The 14,439-nt window shown below is 43.0% G+C and overlaps 1 protein-coding gene across 1 annotated transcript in view; it reads right to left on the bottom strand.

Annotated features, from left to right (window-relative positions):
* The window catches only part of ANKFN1 (ankyrin repeat and fibronectin type III domain containing 1), a 925,115-nt gene that overhangs the window by 471,763 nt on the left and 438,913 nt on the right, over nucleotides 1-14,439 (bottom strand). The gene's annotated exons all lie outside the window — the stretch shown is intronic.

A 14,439-nucleotide genomic window follows, 5' to 3' on the forward strand; every position in this document is an offset into this window, starting at 1 on the left:
GACATATACCAGCGAGATTTGGTAGGGTTTGGGCCTTTCAGCGATCCCAAACTAGCTAAAGCACTGGTAGTGGTTACATGCTGTTGTTCTAATAATAAGGTGGCATGCTCTGCATCAGTAGGAACTAAAATAGTATCTTAACCTGGTGTATATGGCATCTAGCTACAGCTGCTCAGAAACAAATTCATTCATCAAAGATTTGTTAGAGATTCTTCATCAGACAGAGCCTCAGCCAGCTTCAGGCATGTCTGACACACAATTCTCTGGAGGAGAAAGTGTAAAAACACTTAATTTCTGCATTCCAAGTCAGCAAGCATAGCTGCACTCTAGGGCATAAAATTAAGCATAAATGCAAATCCCTGGATAAGGCAGTGGTGGGGGCCACACCTAATGAAGCAAAAGAAAATTCTGTAAAGGACTGTTTATGGAGCTGGAGAAACCCAGTGCACTTGGGGGCAACCTTGGGGGCAACCTTGCGGCACTTGGGAGCTGACCTGTTGTAATGTCTAATCGAGGCAAATAACAATGAAGATGTCCAATTGCAGATGAAACGGTTGAGGCGGTATTCTCCAGCCGATATGTCACTTCCAGTGATGTCAGATCCCATCCCTGGAGCACAAGCTAGCTTCTGGTCTCGGGGCAGCAGAAGCCATCTTAACCAAAAGTGCTGTATGTACCTAGTGCTGGTCGCAGGGGCAGACTGATCATTTGGAAACTCGGGCACTGCCTGGGGCCCGGGGTCAGTAGGGGGCCCCATGAGATGCCCCTGGTACCTTTTTCATAGGCTTTTTTGAGGTTTGGGCAAGGACACAGGGGCCCCATGATTCCCTATTGCCCGGGGGCCCCATGAGTTGTCAGTCTGCCCCTGGCTGGTCGTTGCCACATATACATGTAAGTGTGGTGTAACTGTAAGGTTTTTTAGAATTTAATAAAGTTGGCTGCTTTGCACTATGAACCTTCTCATTGATACTGTTTATTGAGTGGCAGTGTATTGCATTGCATCCTGCTACATGTGAATGGTCAGGTTGGTGACAAAATACACAATGGGTCCAACCAAAAAAGCACAATGAGACCTATCTAATAATAGAAGGTCCATCCACTGTGGTAAGTGGAAATCCATGTGGGGTAACCTGGAGCACCTGGAAGTGGTCATGTGTGTATCTGTTACTAATGGCACCAGCACCTGTTCACTTATCTTTTGTTTTTTTAAGCAGCTATTACTTGAATGGGACTTATTGATACATTGGATGTTAGTTTTTTGCATGTGTCAAACTGTTTAGAAATCTCAATTCACATTTCTGGAAACCTGGTCTATATACACATTTATAATGTTTAATAGAAGCAACTTGCCTGCTGAGAACAGGAAAGGTTCAAATGGCCAGAGGTGACCAGGTCACTGTAGGCATTAGCAAGGACCACTGAGGTGGAGCCATGTGTCTCTTGCAAATAGGAGAAATAACAGAAGAAGCTACTTCAAGCTGAAAATGCAGAACAGAGGACAGAGTGTACATGTATGACCCTGAAGGTAGTGGCGCAGCACTTAATTGTTCAGCATGTTAACCCCTTCCGAGAAACAAATGCAAAAGGGGGTAATAATGGAACTCAACAATATCATTAAATATAGTTGCTCCAAAAGCTTGGCCCACACGGTTTACTCAGTAAGCAATCTTTACAGACTGGGTCACATCACAAGCTGTGTCATGGCTCTGGACCTAAAATACATTCTGAGACTAGTTAACACAGTAAGCAGAGGTCTGGAAAGTGCCACAAGAAAAGCCCTCACATTCCAGACAGGCCCCACAATCAGTGGTCCAGCGGAGTCCAGTTATGGCCTCCAAAGTTATTACGCCCATTTGGACAGCTGCATAAAAAGTCTAGCTCAGTAGCACATAGCTGATATCTTGATTAAAGCAAAAATAATCTTGAGAAGAAAAAAAATTACTAGTAAAAACTAAAAATTCTCAATAGAGGGAAATGTCCTTCCTCTTAGACCGCTAGCAAAAGACTGAAGCATGATGGAAGCAGGGCAATGTTTTTTTTGTTTGGTGATGTCAATCCCCCTGAAGGTGGCAGTATATCTCAATTGTCTCTGATTAACTGAATCCAGTGTCCCATAATGAATGAGAAAAAAAAAATCAATAGTGAGGATTAAAAGATTGCAATTTGATTTCTGAACAAAGAAATCTTAGAAATAGCTTTGAATGAACTGTCATTACTTCCTAAGAGAACATTTGAGGAAACTGCAATTCAAATTCTGTAAGTACAATGTGTTCACATGTGACTATATGTGACAAATATGCGGCCCCACGGAAATAAGCCAAGTTATGTGAGGCCGCATATTTGTGTGACGTCGGCGTCAAGGGGTTAAAACAAGTAAATATGATATACTTTCCTATCTATTTACTAATGCTATCAGCATAAGGATTGAAAATGGTCAATGTTGACTGAGAAAGTGAAATTCCACTTTAACCCCTTGGTGCCGGCGCTTCCCGGCCCTTTAATGGTTTCAGAAGCCGGGAGGCAGGGTGGGGTTTTAAGGTCATGTGACCACCGTGATTCGCTGTCACGGCGGTCACATGATCGGGAAAGGTCCCGATCGAAAGAGGAGATCGGGACCTTTCAGTGAGTACCAGACATGTGTGCTGGGAGCGCGCAGGACGCGCACTCTCAGCACATATGTTTTTCTTAGTTGCACGCAAATGTGCGGCCGCTCGGCATCAAGACCCAGACACGGGGAGGCCGCACATTTGCGTGCAGCCGGCATGAAGAAGTTAAGGACTCCACCTGGAAGGCTAGGGGGTCTCTTGGGGGCAGGGGCGGACTGACCATTTGGGAACTCGGGCAGTGTCCAAGGGCCCGGTGTCAGAAGGGGGCCCCATGAGATGCCACTGGTACCTTTCATAGGCTTTTTTGGGTGCGGTTTGAGTGTCGATGAGTACACAGGGGCCCCATGATCCCCTATTGCCCGGGGGCCCCATGAGTTGTCAGTCCGCCCCTGCTTGGAGGTTTTCAGTATTGTTACATCACAGAGATCAGGCCTGCTGTTACCGCAGAAATAGAAGTGAGATTCCATTAGTGAGGAGGGCACAGCTGGAAAAGATGGAGAATCTTACTTATAGACTCCCTGAAAGATACGAGAAACCAAGGAATGGTTCAACCAGCAACCCTAATCCATTAACCAAATATTCTGATATGGTTGACTAACTCATTTTATTTCAAACTGAGAATACTTCAGAATGAACCTTTATCTGTTCACTTGCAGATCTGAGATTCTTCAGCCACACACTCCAGATATCTATACTATAAGCCTCAGGCAATAATGAACATACAATTTGCTTCACTTAGCCGGCGCTCACTATAGTAAACACTGTATTTCCACATGAAGCAGTTTACAAGTAGATACCATTCATTAAATTGTGTTGCCTAGCAACACCACATCGTGCGCCACTGAAAGACAGAGCAAAGGAAGTATTAGAAAAGGTGCAGAGGCTGACAGCGGCATAAAAAAAGCAATCTAGACAGGCGTAGCCTCTGCGTAGAAGGTTATTTATCTAATGGTAGTGATTCCCTGCCTGAGCATAGGTGTAGATACAAACAAATAAAAGTCTGAAAGTCAGAAATGGTTAAACTGGGTGCAAAGACCTAGAGCTGCTTTCTCTTATCCATATTGGTAAACACTGGGCTGTTCTTGCAGATCTCTAAATCGGCTGCTCCGTCTTGAAGTGACCCACCCTCCCCTCCACACATGCATGCTTACATGAAAGAAAAGCAAAACCAGCGCTCAGGTCCATACACGTCCTAGGAACACGGTACCAGTCACTTGCTGAGGTGCAAGTCCTCTAAAGATCGGGGAATCTTGATAATACTGGAAAAAAAACAAAAAAGGGAGCACTCTCCTTGTGCATTACCGTGATAAAAAAGAGTTGATTGAAAATGACAAAAGTGTATATTCACAAACCAAGAGTCATAAATAAAAGCAAGGAACCTGTCAGGAATGGACTTGCCAGTGGTGGTGGGACTCACCTGCTTTGTGGGCTGCAGTACCAGGGCTGGCCAGCAGGTGCTCTCAGCAACCAGAGGCTCACTCCTGCAATGAGCCATCACCTGAAGCTGATTATAACAGGTGTATTTAAGGAATGGCCAGGCCTGTGATCAGGGCCTTGGTGTATGCTTCCCATGGGCCCCTGTACCTGCATCCTGTCTGCTTTCTGCCTGATCCAGATTCTGCTTCGATCCCTGTCTCTGCATGAACTCCGCCTGTCCTGACCTCGGCTATTCCTGACTACTCTTCCGCCTGCTCCTTGTGCCCTGCCTGCCCGTTTGCTACCGACCCGGCCTGCCCGACTACGCTTAGTATTGTTTCTATAGTTATCTGTTGGAGGTTTGGGTTGATTTGTTTGCACTGTGTTGTTATTTAGTCTTGCACTGCGTCTATGTTTTGTTTAGTCTTAATAAATTGTCTTATTCACACTATACCTGAAGTCTGAGTTTCCCTGTGTCAGTCCACACATTTCTGGTCATACCCGGATCCCTAACAGAACCAATGTGACAGCCCCAGCAAATGGTGGTCTTGCGACAGGGTGTGCTAACGCATTTCGGGAGACGAGCTGCTCTGAGGAAGGGAGCTCGTCTCCCGAAACATGTTAGCACACCCTGTCGCAAGACCACCATTTGCTGGGGCTGTCACATTGGTTCCTTGCTTTTATTATGACTCTTAGTTTGTGAGTATACACTTTTGTCATTTTCAATAAATTCTTTTTTATCACGGTAATGCACAAGGAGAGTGTGTGCTTTTTTTCTTTTTTCCACACATGCACGTTTACCTGTATTCATTAGCCTCTAGTGTTTGTTTACAAGCTGTGTATGCCTGCACATTATAGCCCCATAGACATCCATGTATTCTTCATCCCCATAGAAGTCTATTGGGCTGTGCAGTCATGGACATTGCTAGTGCTAGGTGTAAAACAGCAACTGAGGCCACGACTGTCTGATCCAGTTGTTCTGTTCTGGATATTCCAGAACTGTAAAATTTTAATAATTTGTGTTTATGAGGAGGCTGAGCAGCTAGGTTTGCCAAATCTAACCTCTCCTGTACTGCTCAGGGAGATCTTAAAGCGGAGCACCACCCAAAAGGGGAAGCTCCGCTTTAATGCTTTGTCCCTCGCTCCCCATTAAGGATTGGCTCCTTTGGGGGAGCGGGTCCCCGAATTTGACAGGTATCCGCTCCCACTGCGATAGTCTAGGCGATCGAAAGCAGAAATTGTCCTACCCCCCCTCCCTCCCCGTAGTCTTTGATAGGTCCCAAAAGACTGCGGGGCCATTCACAAAGGGCAGTGCTTCTCGCACATTCACAGTGAGCACCTGGCTGTGAAGCCGCAAGCTGTCACAGCCGGGTGCCCACACTAAAGATGCCGGTGCCAGGGAGAGAAGACGGCCAGTGAAACCAGAGGTGGTGAGGACACCGCAGGACCGAGGGACAGGTAAGTGGCTGTATTTTAAAAGTCAGCAGCTACAGTTTTTGTAGCTGCTGACTTTTTTTTTTCAGCTGGATCTCCGCTTTAATGATCAGTTGTAAACAGGGACGGACTGACCATTTGGAAACTCGGGCACTACCCGAGGCCCCAGGGTCAGTAGGGGGTCCCATGAGATGCCCCTGGTACCTTTTTCATAAGCTTTTTTGAGTTTGAGCAAGGACACAGGGGCCCTATGATCCCCTATTGCCCGGGGGCCCCATGAGTTGTCAGTCCGCCCCTGGTTGTAAATTAGATTTGAACACTCTGTCCTAACAAAGAGCTAAAACTAAACTGCAGGAATTCAACTTTCTACAATGTGCTGACTAACTGTGGGTCTAGTCCAATGAGGTGCATGCCACCTTGTGGACTTACTGTAGCTCGGTAGTTTAAAACTTTACTCCTGGCACTCAGATTTACGGAGTGCCAGGAGTACAGCTTTTGCTACACTCCCAGCATTCTGACAGCAGCAATGATGCTTTCTCATACAGCAGCCGTTGTGCCTGCCCCTCCCCTCTGCTGTCCATTCACAGAAGGCTCTGTATTTTGTGTATGTGTTCACATAATACAAAGTGCTCTGCGATTGGGAGGAGCGGGCAGAGTGGCTGCGTATGACTCTGCAGCTTCAGAAGCAGAGACGCAAAGGTCCAGCATTGGAATGCTGGAAGTATAGCGATAGCTGTACTCCTGTTGCTCAGTAAAAAGGTAAATTGTAAATTAAAGAGATAAGCAGCACAGTAAGCTAGAACTTTTTAGAAAGTGTCTGAATTCCTGGAGTTTAGCCTTAAATGTTTAGAAGCTAGACCTCTTAGGACAAACTCTGATGTTGTTTAAAAATCTTTGAAGTCAAACAAGAGCCCTTCTCTTAATTAACATTTACATTTTTCTGTTAGTATGCTGTGTTAGGCTTGATTCACACTTGTGCAACTTGTCATGCGACTTTAGACATCAAATTGCATGACAAGTCGCAGGCCATTATTTTTAATGGCACCCATTCAAATCAGGGCAACTTAAAGCCGCAGCAATTTTTAAAATGTGCTGCACTACTTTGGTGTGACTTTTGATGCTACCTTGGTCCAGAGAATGTAAAGTTGGATCAATGTCCCACCAAAAGTGGCTCCAAAGTCGTGCTGGAAATCATGCGACTTTCGAGACATGCTAATGTGAATGGAGCCTTAAAATGATACTAAAGTCTTGTTTAAAAAAAAAAAAACAAGTCATACTTACCTGTCCTGTGCAGTGGTGTTGCACAGAGCAGCCCAAATCCCCCTCTTCTCGGGTTCCCCACCGGCACTCCTGGCCCCTTCCTCCTGTTGAGTGCTCCCACAGCAAGCAGCTTGCTATGGGGGAAGTCGAGCAGGTGCTCTCTCTAACCGCGGCTCTGCGTGTCCATGCACAAACACAGAGCCGTGGCTCAGCCTCACCCCCTCCATCTCTTGATTGACTCACTGGCTGTGGTTAACAATGGCTCCCGCTGCTGCTTCAGCCAATCAGGAATGAAAGTTTTCGGAGAACCGAGGCTCTCGTAGACATCGATGGATTGGGATGGGGCTTGGGAATTAGGGGTGGCTGTTACACACAGAAGGCTTTTTTACCTTCATACAAAGACTGCATGAAGGTAAAAAAAAACGTGAAGCTTTAGAAACAATATAAAAAGGAACACATAACAAACATATAGTGTGTTTTCTCAAATTTGTAAGTAGAAAACCTTTAAGGCAAGTGAAAAAATCCTTGGGCATCAGCACACGCATTTAATCTTTTTCAACCCTTTATTTTTTTATATACCCTCAGTTTCATGGGGAATGGTGACAACAGGCTAGTGTGTGACAGGAAATCACCCCAACAGGGGTACAAACAGAAAAAAATCCTAATAAAGGAAATAAGTCTTCCCTAAAATGTATCCAACAGTTTTGGCTGGACTCTCATTTTAAAACAGAATTAAAAAAAAAAGGTAAAACCTTTTCTTCTTTTTTTTTTAACAAATCATCTTTATCTTTAATCAGCTACAATGGGCAGGAATGGTTTAAGAACATTTCTGAGATTAAAGCTATAATAAACCCCCCAAAAAACAAAAATTCTATATATTGCAGCTTGTCAATTCTTTTCTCCAGGATCCAGTTTCTATCACAGCATGGAGCAGACTTCATTACAGGTAAAAGGTGTAAACAAAGCTGTGGGAATTATTTTAACTTATGCCCTCTTAAAAAAAAAGAAGTAGCAAACCTTTCTCGATTTATAATTTTGGACTGATCACTAGTGGGGTGGACATTGCAAATCCCATCTGACTGTTAACCGTAGAGGAAACAAATAAAAAATGCAATTGCAAGAGCCCGTCTGAGCCCTTCAATTCAATAGGGATCACTTAAGGGTCTACGAAAAGTAATCATTCGGGACTACTGTATGAAATTTGTCTTTAAGGGAAAACCTCTGGCGGGGTAAACTTGTATGACAAGGTGTGCTTTAAACATGTTTTTTTACACAATCCCATTTTATTAGGCATAATCCTGTTTAGCATTTACAAGTTTAACATGGAAGTGGTACCAAAAGTATATTATTTGATCAACCCCAAAACACATGTTCAGTTTTCTGCATGGAATTTAATTGGCACTGCTTCTTTAAAATAACATTGCAGTACTGTCTGCCGACATGCAACTTTATTAGGAACTGTTTGACACCAATGGCTTTTGTCTCCCTCTCGAGGATGACATATCTGCTCAGTATCCGATTCACCAACTGCAATAACATCAGCAAGCACACGTATTAAGAAGAGAATACAATGGCAGTGTGGAAGCCTCTAGAACCCCTGAGTATTAAATGTCATCCTTCTCTCTATGCTGTACTGCTCATTTGTGATGCTGTCAAGAACAAATGACCACTACTTTGAACTTTGGTTCATAGGCTGCGAATATTGATTTTAACAATTCAAAGAGTCTTGTCAGTTCTTTCTTTCTAATTATACCTTAGATTGATGGTTTTTTTTAAGTGTTAAAGGCCGTTTTCATTATTTTGACTTATATATGGGAAACCAATCAACTTAACGTGGTTGTGAACCTCAGACATGAAATATGAACAAAGCATATCCCTCTCTGTTCTGTATTTGTCTCAATCCAGAGCACTCAGTGTCATTTCTGTCTGCTGCTATATTCTTCCACTATTTTCAAGAGTCGCTTCTGACACGTTTTCCTGACACCAAGAGAAAAAAGGTGACAGGGGGAGGGACCTCCAGCAGATTGACATCCTCATCTTTTTTCCTGTCTGGCTGTGTGAAGGGGGGGGTGGGGGTGTCCCTTACCCCGAATCAGCTCTCAGAGGGCTCCTCACTGACGTAACTTAAGATTTTCCATTCCCTGCTTTTCAGAGCTGAGAAATCTTGTGTAAATTCTGCACTTTGAATGAATGTTTGGGACAGATGGCTGTAGATAAAAAAAGTACAACTTACAGTTTGCAGGAGGATTTGTTTCATCTCTGTGTATCACCTGAGGCCAGTCACTGCACTAGGTATATGTAAGGGTTTACAACAACTTTAAAAAGGGGTAAAGGTGAGGGGACTTGGGCTGGTTACCGATGGAATAAGCAGTGGTTCCACTCAAATGGTCTCCTCCACAGTGATCTGTGCTGTCCTTATCCTGTATCTAGGCTGAAAATCTACCTACCTGCCTTGGACTTATCTTACTCCAGCCATGGCACCTCCAAAACGGACATCTGAGGCTTCATTTAAACTCAACAAGTTCCAATGCAAGAAGTAGAGCTTCTGAGCCTACCTCACCTAAATTCATGCTTTCATCTCGTGCTGCTGTTGGAGACCAGACAGAAACACATGGGGAACATAGAATATATCCTGGATGCTATAACAGCATGCCAAACCCTCTTGTTACCAAGATAGAAAATGTAAAATGAGATGTTTCTATGCTGCGCCACATCTTCCAAGTGTTCTGCAGTCGTATGACTGAGACAAAGGCATGGAGAAATGTGGAAGATTCAATAACGCCAAATTGTACTAACATACAGCAACTGTGGCAATCTATTTCTTTACTGCAGAAACTATCTGAGAATCAACAAAATCACCTCAGATGATCCTAAATTTGGCTAGTGGCTGTTTATAGTACAAACTAAATTCCAAGCAGACAAATGAACATGTGTTCTAGGGCTGATCAAATATTATACTTTTGGTACCATTTCCATGTTAAATGTGTAAATTCCAAACTAGATTATGTCTATTAAAATGGGATTGTGGAAAAAACATGTTTAAAGCACACCTTTTGTCATACAAGTTCCCCCTGCCAGCAGTGCTCCCTTAGAGACAGATTTCCTAGTTATGAGATGAGGGTAAGTGCCCAGAAGAATTCCTGGAGGGCTTGCTGGTGTTGCTATTTGGTCATGAGGCCTTCTGTGAGCCCTGTGTGGTTGAGAGAATCCCCCTGGTCTGTCCTAACACCCCCCCTCCCTCCACTGGGGCACCTACCTTCACCTTTATAATCAAGATACTTAACTATAGCAATTGCAACAACATAATCCATGCTGCAAGGATGGGGGAACCTTTCTGCAAAAAGAAGACAACACTCCCCTTTGTCTGAGCTTCTCACTTGAGGTGCGACACCCATGCTCGCAATTCCTCTCTATTACATTTAAACTCAAAGTCTTGAATACTCCTATTGTCATGGTTTAACCTTCTCCAGATAGGCCACCTTAATTACACAACTGCTTAAAGCTGTATTTGTCCACCCACTTTGTCCCTGGACTGTCATCCTGGGGCCTAAGCTGTGCAAGACCCTTCCATGTTTGTATAAGTATGCCACATTTCATTCCACTTTTCCTATGCCCCTCTTTATGTACTCTTGTTACCCTCTGCTGGGAGCTTGCCTTTCACTGAGCTACAGCCTTCTGCTTCCCTCTTAACTGGCTGGTAGATACTTCATGTCCTTCACCATGGTCAAGACATGTGGATATCCTGCTGTCCTCACCACTACCCTCGATGGCATTATGGAAAGGTGCCCACCCCCCCCGATATGCTACACTTTTATGCACTTTGACCCCTATACAGGACAATTTCTCCTCAGTCCCAGGCCACTGCATTAAATGCCTTCTTGGCCTCCTTAGACAGGAAAAAGCCCTCCTGATGGTTAGAGGAAAGTCAGAGATGCAGGTTCAGGACCTTCACTGTGTTATCACTGGCCTCTCAGCCAGGGAAAAAGCCCACTTGATCGAGGGTGACCCAAGATGGAAGCAGTGGGTCCAGGATGTTTTCCAAGATTATAGTAAAGCATTTTATATTGACTTATGGAGAGAAATGGGTTGATAGTTGGATAATTGAGAATCATCCTTGCCTGTGGTCTAAATGTCCCATACTCCTCTAAGAGAGGTTCTGAGGATTGATACATTTTCGATAAAGAATTAAAGGATTGCATTTGGGAGGCAATCCAGTCCAAGACTCTTTCCTAATTTCATACACCTCAGTGTGTGTGAATTCCTCCAATGAAAGAGAGACTTTCATTTTATTTACATCTACAAAGATTTCTTTTATTGTGACAAACAGAGATCCCTGATTTTGAAGTCGAGGAATGGGAGAATGCCTAGAAGCTATATGCAATGCTTCATCATATGTCCAGGATAGACGAAGTCAATTTTTTTAAGCCCTTGTTGTCTATCTTACCCCAACTAGAATGTCAAAATTCTCCTCTGCAACCCCATCCTACCTCTCTCTTAAATGTTCTAGTTTACAAACTGTTTTTACCCATTTGATATTGGCTTCACCTGCTATCAGTCAATTTTAAGAGCATGTCCTCAAATTTATCCATGTCTTGTTGGGCTGCCTTAAACCACTCATGCTGCAAGCTTAAGTCTAAGCTATATTCAATAATTTGACCCTTAGCAGTATGGAAGAAACACTTCCCAATGATCTGCTGTTTCTGGATAGGAAAGTGATATTACTCATAGGGGATGCATATCTAAGTTTATGAAGATATTGACTATTTGGACTGAATATGCCCCCTATTTTCTCTTCTATTTCCACCAGGACCCAACTGACTGTATTGGCATGTGGGGCTTTGATTTGGCTACCTATTATTTTTGTTTCCGTTGGGGAGGGAAGGGCAAGATAATGTGAACAATAACTAAATAGGGAAAACAAAAGTAATTAACAAGACAACAAGTAGAAGAGAATGTAAAGCAATCCAGTAGCCAATTATTTTTAAGTATTTCTATTCAGTAAATAGTAGTAGCTTTAAAAAGTGGGTGGAGTGCACCGCATTAGCAGGAATTAATGAGGTACTTTTAAAGTGCTTGTAAACCCTTGCATATACTCAGTGAAGTGACTGTCCTCAGGTGATACAAAGAGGTAAAACAAATCCTCCTTCATAAGTTGCACATGTTTATCTACAGCTGTGTTTCTTCTACATCCATTCAAAGTGCAGAATTTAAACAGGATCTCTGAGGGGGCGAAGAGATGAAGTTACATCAGTGAAGAGAGCTCTGAGAGCCGATTGGAGGGGAGGGTGAAGGCACAGTGTACAGGAACAGAGCTAAGGCTGGAAATCTGCTGGAGGTCCTTCCCCGGTCTCTATTTTTCTCATGGTGTCAGGAAAACATTTCATAAGTGACTCATGCTGATAGCAGAGGAATGAGGCAGTGGACAACAATGATACTTAGTGTTCTGGGTTAAGACAAGTAAACACTAAAAAGAGATATGCTTTGTTCATATTTCATGTCTGAGGTTTACAACCACTTTAAGCCTGCTTGCAGCTCCTCAGGGACAAAATCTTTCATCAAAGATTTGTCTTCATCACACAAAGCCTCAGAAGCCTTTGCCCACGCAGGTATGCCAGAGACAGATTTTGGAGGGGAATACGTGGAAGTACTTTTATGACATCTGCATTCTGAGTCAGCAAGCATAGTTGCATAAATTCAAGAATAGCTGCTGAGAACTGCGTTTTGGATAAGAAAAAGGAGGGGGTCACATGTAATGATGAAAGGAAGATACAAAAGGAGTGTATTGACTTATGCAGGGGACAACGATCCAGGCTATCAGTGTCAGGCCCCCCCCCCATTTAAATAAGGGTAATATATGTAACTGGCTTCATTTTTTATTGATCACACAGATGCTGCTGGTGTGTAACTCTCCTTGTCCAGCAACTTCCCTAAATAAATTTATTCAGGAAAGCCCTATTTTGAGTCCAGTCAAGTTTCCTGTTTTAACTAAAGACCTGATGAAGGGGGAGTGTTCTTTGTCCCCTGAAACATGTTGGCTGTTAATTAATATTAATTATAACAATAAATTAATTTGGACTCTTACCATTTGGTCTGGCGATCTTACCATTGTTGCATGTTTTTTTTTTCTTCCTAGTAACCTGCTGGGTACCTACTTGAGGGTACGCCTGTCTGTTGTGAGCAGTCTAACCATAGCCAGGTGAGTTGTCCTAATGTTTCTTTCCTATCACTACTTTGTATAAACTCTCATTAAAGTCCCAGAGCCTCTTGAATGTTTTTGTTCTTCTTTGGAGGTCCCTGAGACTCTGCAGGTCACCCCAGAACAGTTAGTGGATTTGGAGCTGGAGAGGCCTGATTTAGCAAGACCGCTCCCCTTGTGCTTGGGATCTGACATGTTGCGCTGCTTGACAGAGGTAACTTAATTGAAAACACTGTTGAGAGCAGCAGAGGTTTACAGGGCCAGAGGTGACCAGGTCACTGCAGGCAGAAGCAAGGACTAACCAAGGTCATACAATGTGTCTCTTGCAGGAGCAATGGCTATAAACAGCTATGTTGCGCTGAAAAAGCAGGAACACAATGCGCCACCCTCCAGTTTGTGATACAAAATGATTGACGTGTAGTGTTTTCCATGGTAACAGTGGAAATAAGGGGGGGGTTAGTATGATAGCACCTAAGGACTGCAATAAATGTATAAGCTGCTAATGCTCAAGCCACGTGACATACATAAAGTCTTCAAAGACTAGAACACACCAGATTCTCTGAACCTGGAAAGTGCTCTGGTGGGCCAACATCTTATTTGTTTGCCTGTGTCCAATTTCTCCTAAAAGTGGCAATCTAACCCAACTGTCTCACAATAATTGAATCCTGTGTCCCTAATGAGCAAGAAAGAAAGTGTGCTATTTATTTAAAGTATAACTAAAGGCAACATTTATTTTTTTTAGATAAGATTGGAGATGGATTTCAATATCTGTCAGGTTTTTATTGATACCTCTGACCTAGGGAGATTCATCCTCACTATTTGTTCTATTGACCATTAGTATTGAAAGTGAAGGTAAAAGAAAATCCCACATTTTGGGTTTTCTCCAGAACAGAGGAAATATTTCCAATGGAAACACTAGTTCTGGTGACCTGGGGGTCCCCAAAGGGATCCATTTTTAGGGATTTCCTCTTTCACTTCCTGTATTGGCTAGAAGGGAAACCTTGCCAATAGCACACACATGGCAAAAAAAAAAAAAACCTGACAGGAGTTATAACCCTCCATTACCTTCTAAAATGGAAAAAAACCCCATAAAATTGCCTATAGTTTTACTTTAAGATTTGCATGCAACACTCCCATACCGAAACCATTTATTCTATAACTTTTACCATACACAGTCCAAACTGTATGTTTTTCACTTGTCCACAAAAAATGCAACACACTATTTCATGGGATGCAGACATAGTATACCACTACAAGACAAGGAGGGACAAACTAAAATATTGTAAATAATGAGTCAGTTACCAATTCATGTATGTGCTAAGATGATATGCAGGCTGTACTATACTATATTATACAAAATTATATTGCCATTTGTATTGTACTGATCTGTTTCATTTGACTGATTTGCAAATAATCATTTCACAATAAAAACAAAGATTCAATTTTCACATTGTTACAGCATGATACCTTCACAGTGATCCCACAGCTAACCTATTTGTAAAATAAATACCACAAATGGCTCATACA

This window comes from Staurois parvus, unplaced genomic scaffold (assembly GCF_062004578.1).
Source record: "Staurois parvus isolate SC_StPar_1 unplaced genomic scaffold, SC_StPar_1.0 ptg000592l, whole genome shotgun sequence".
Lineage (NCBI taxonomy): Eukaryota > Metazoa > Chordata > Amphibia > Anura > Ranidae > Staurois > Staurois parvus.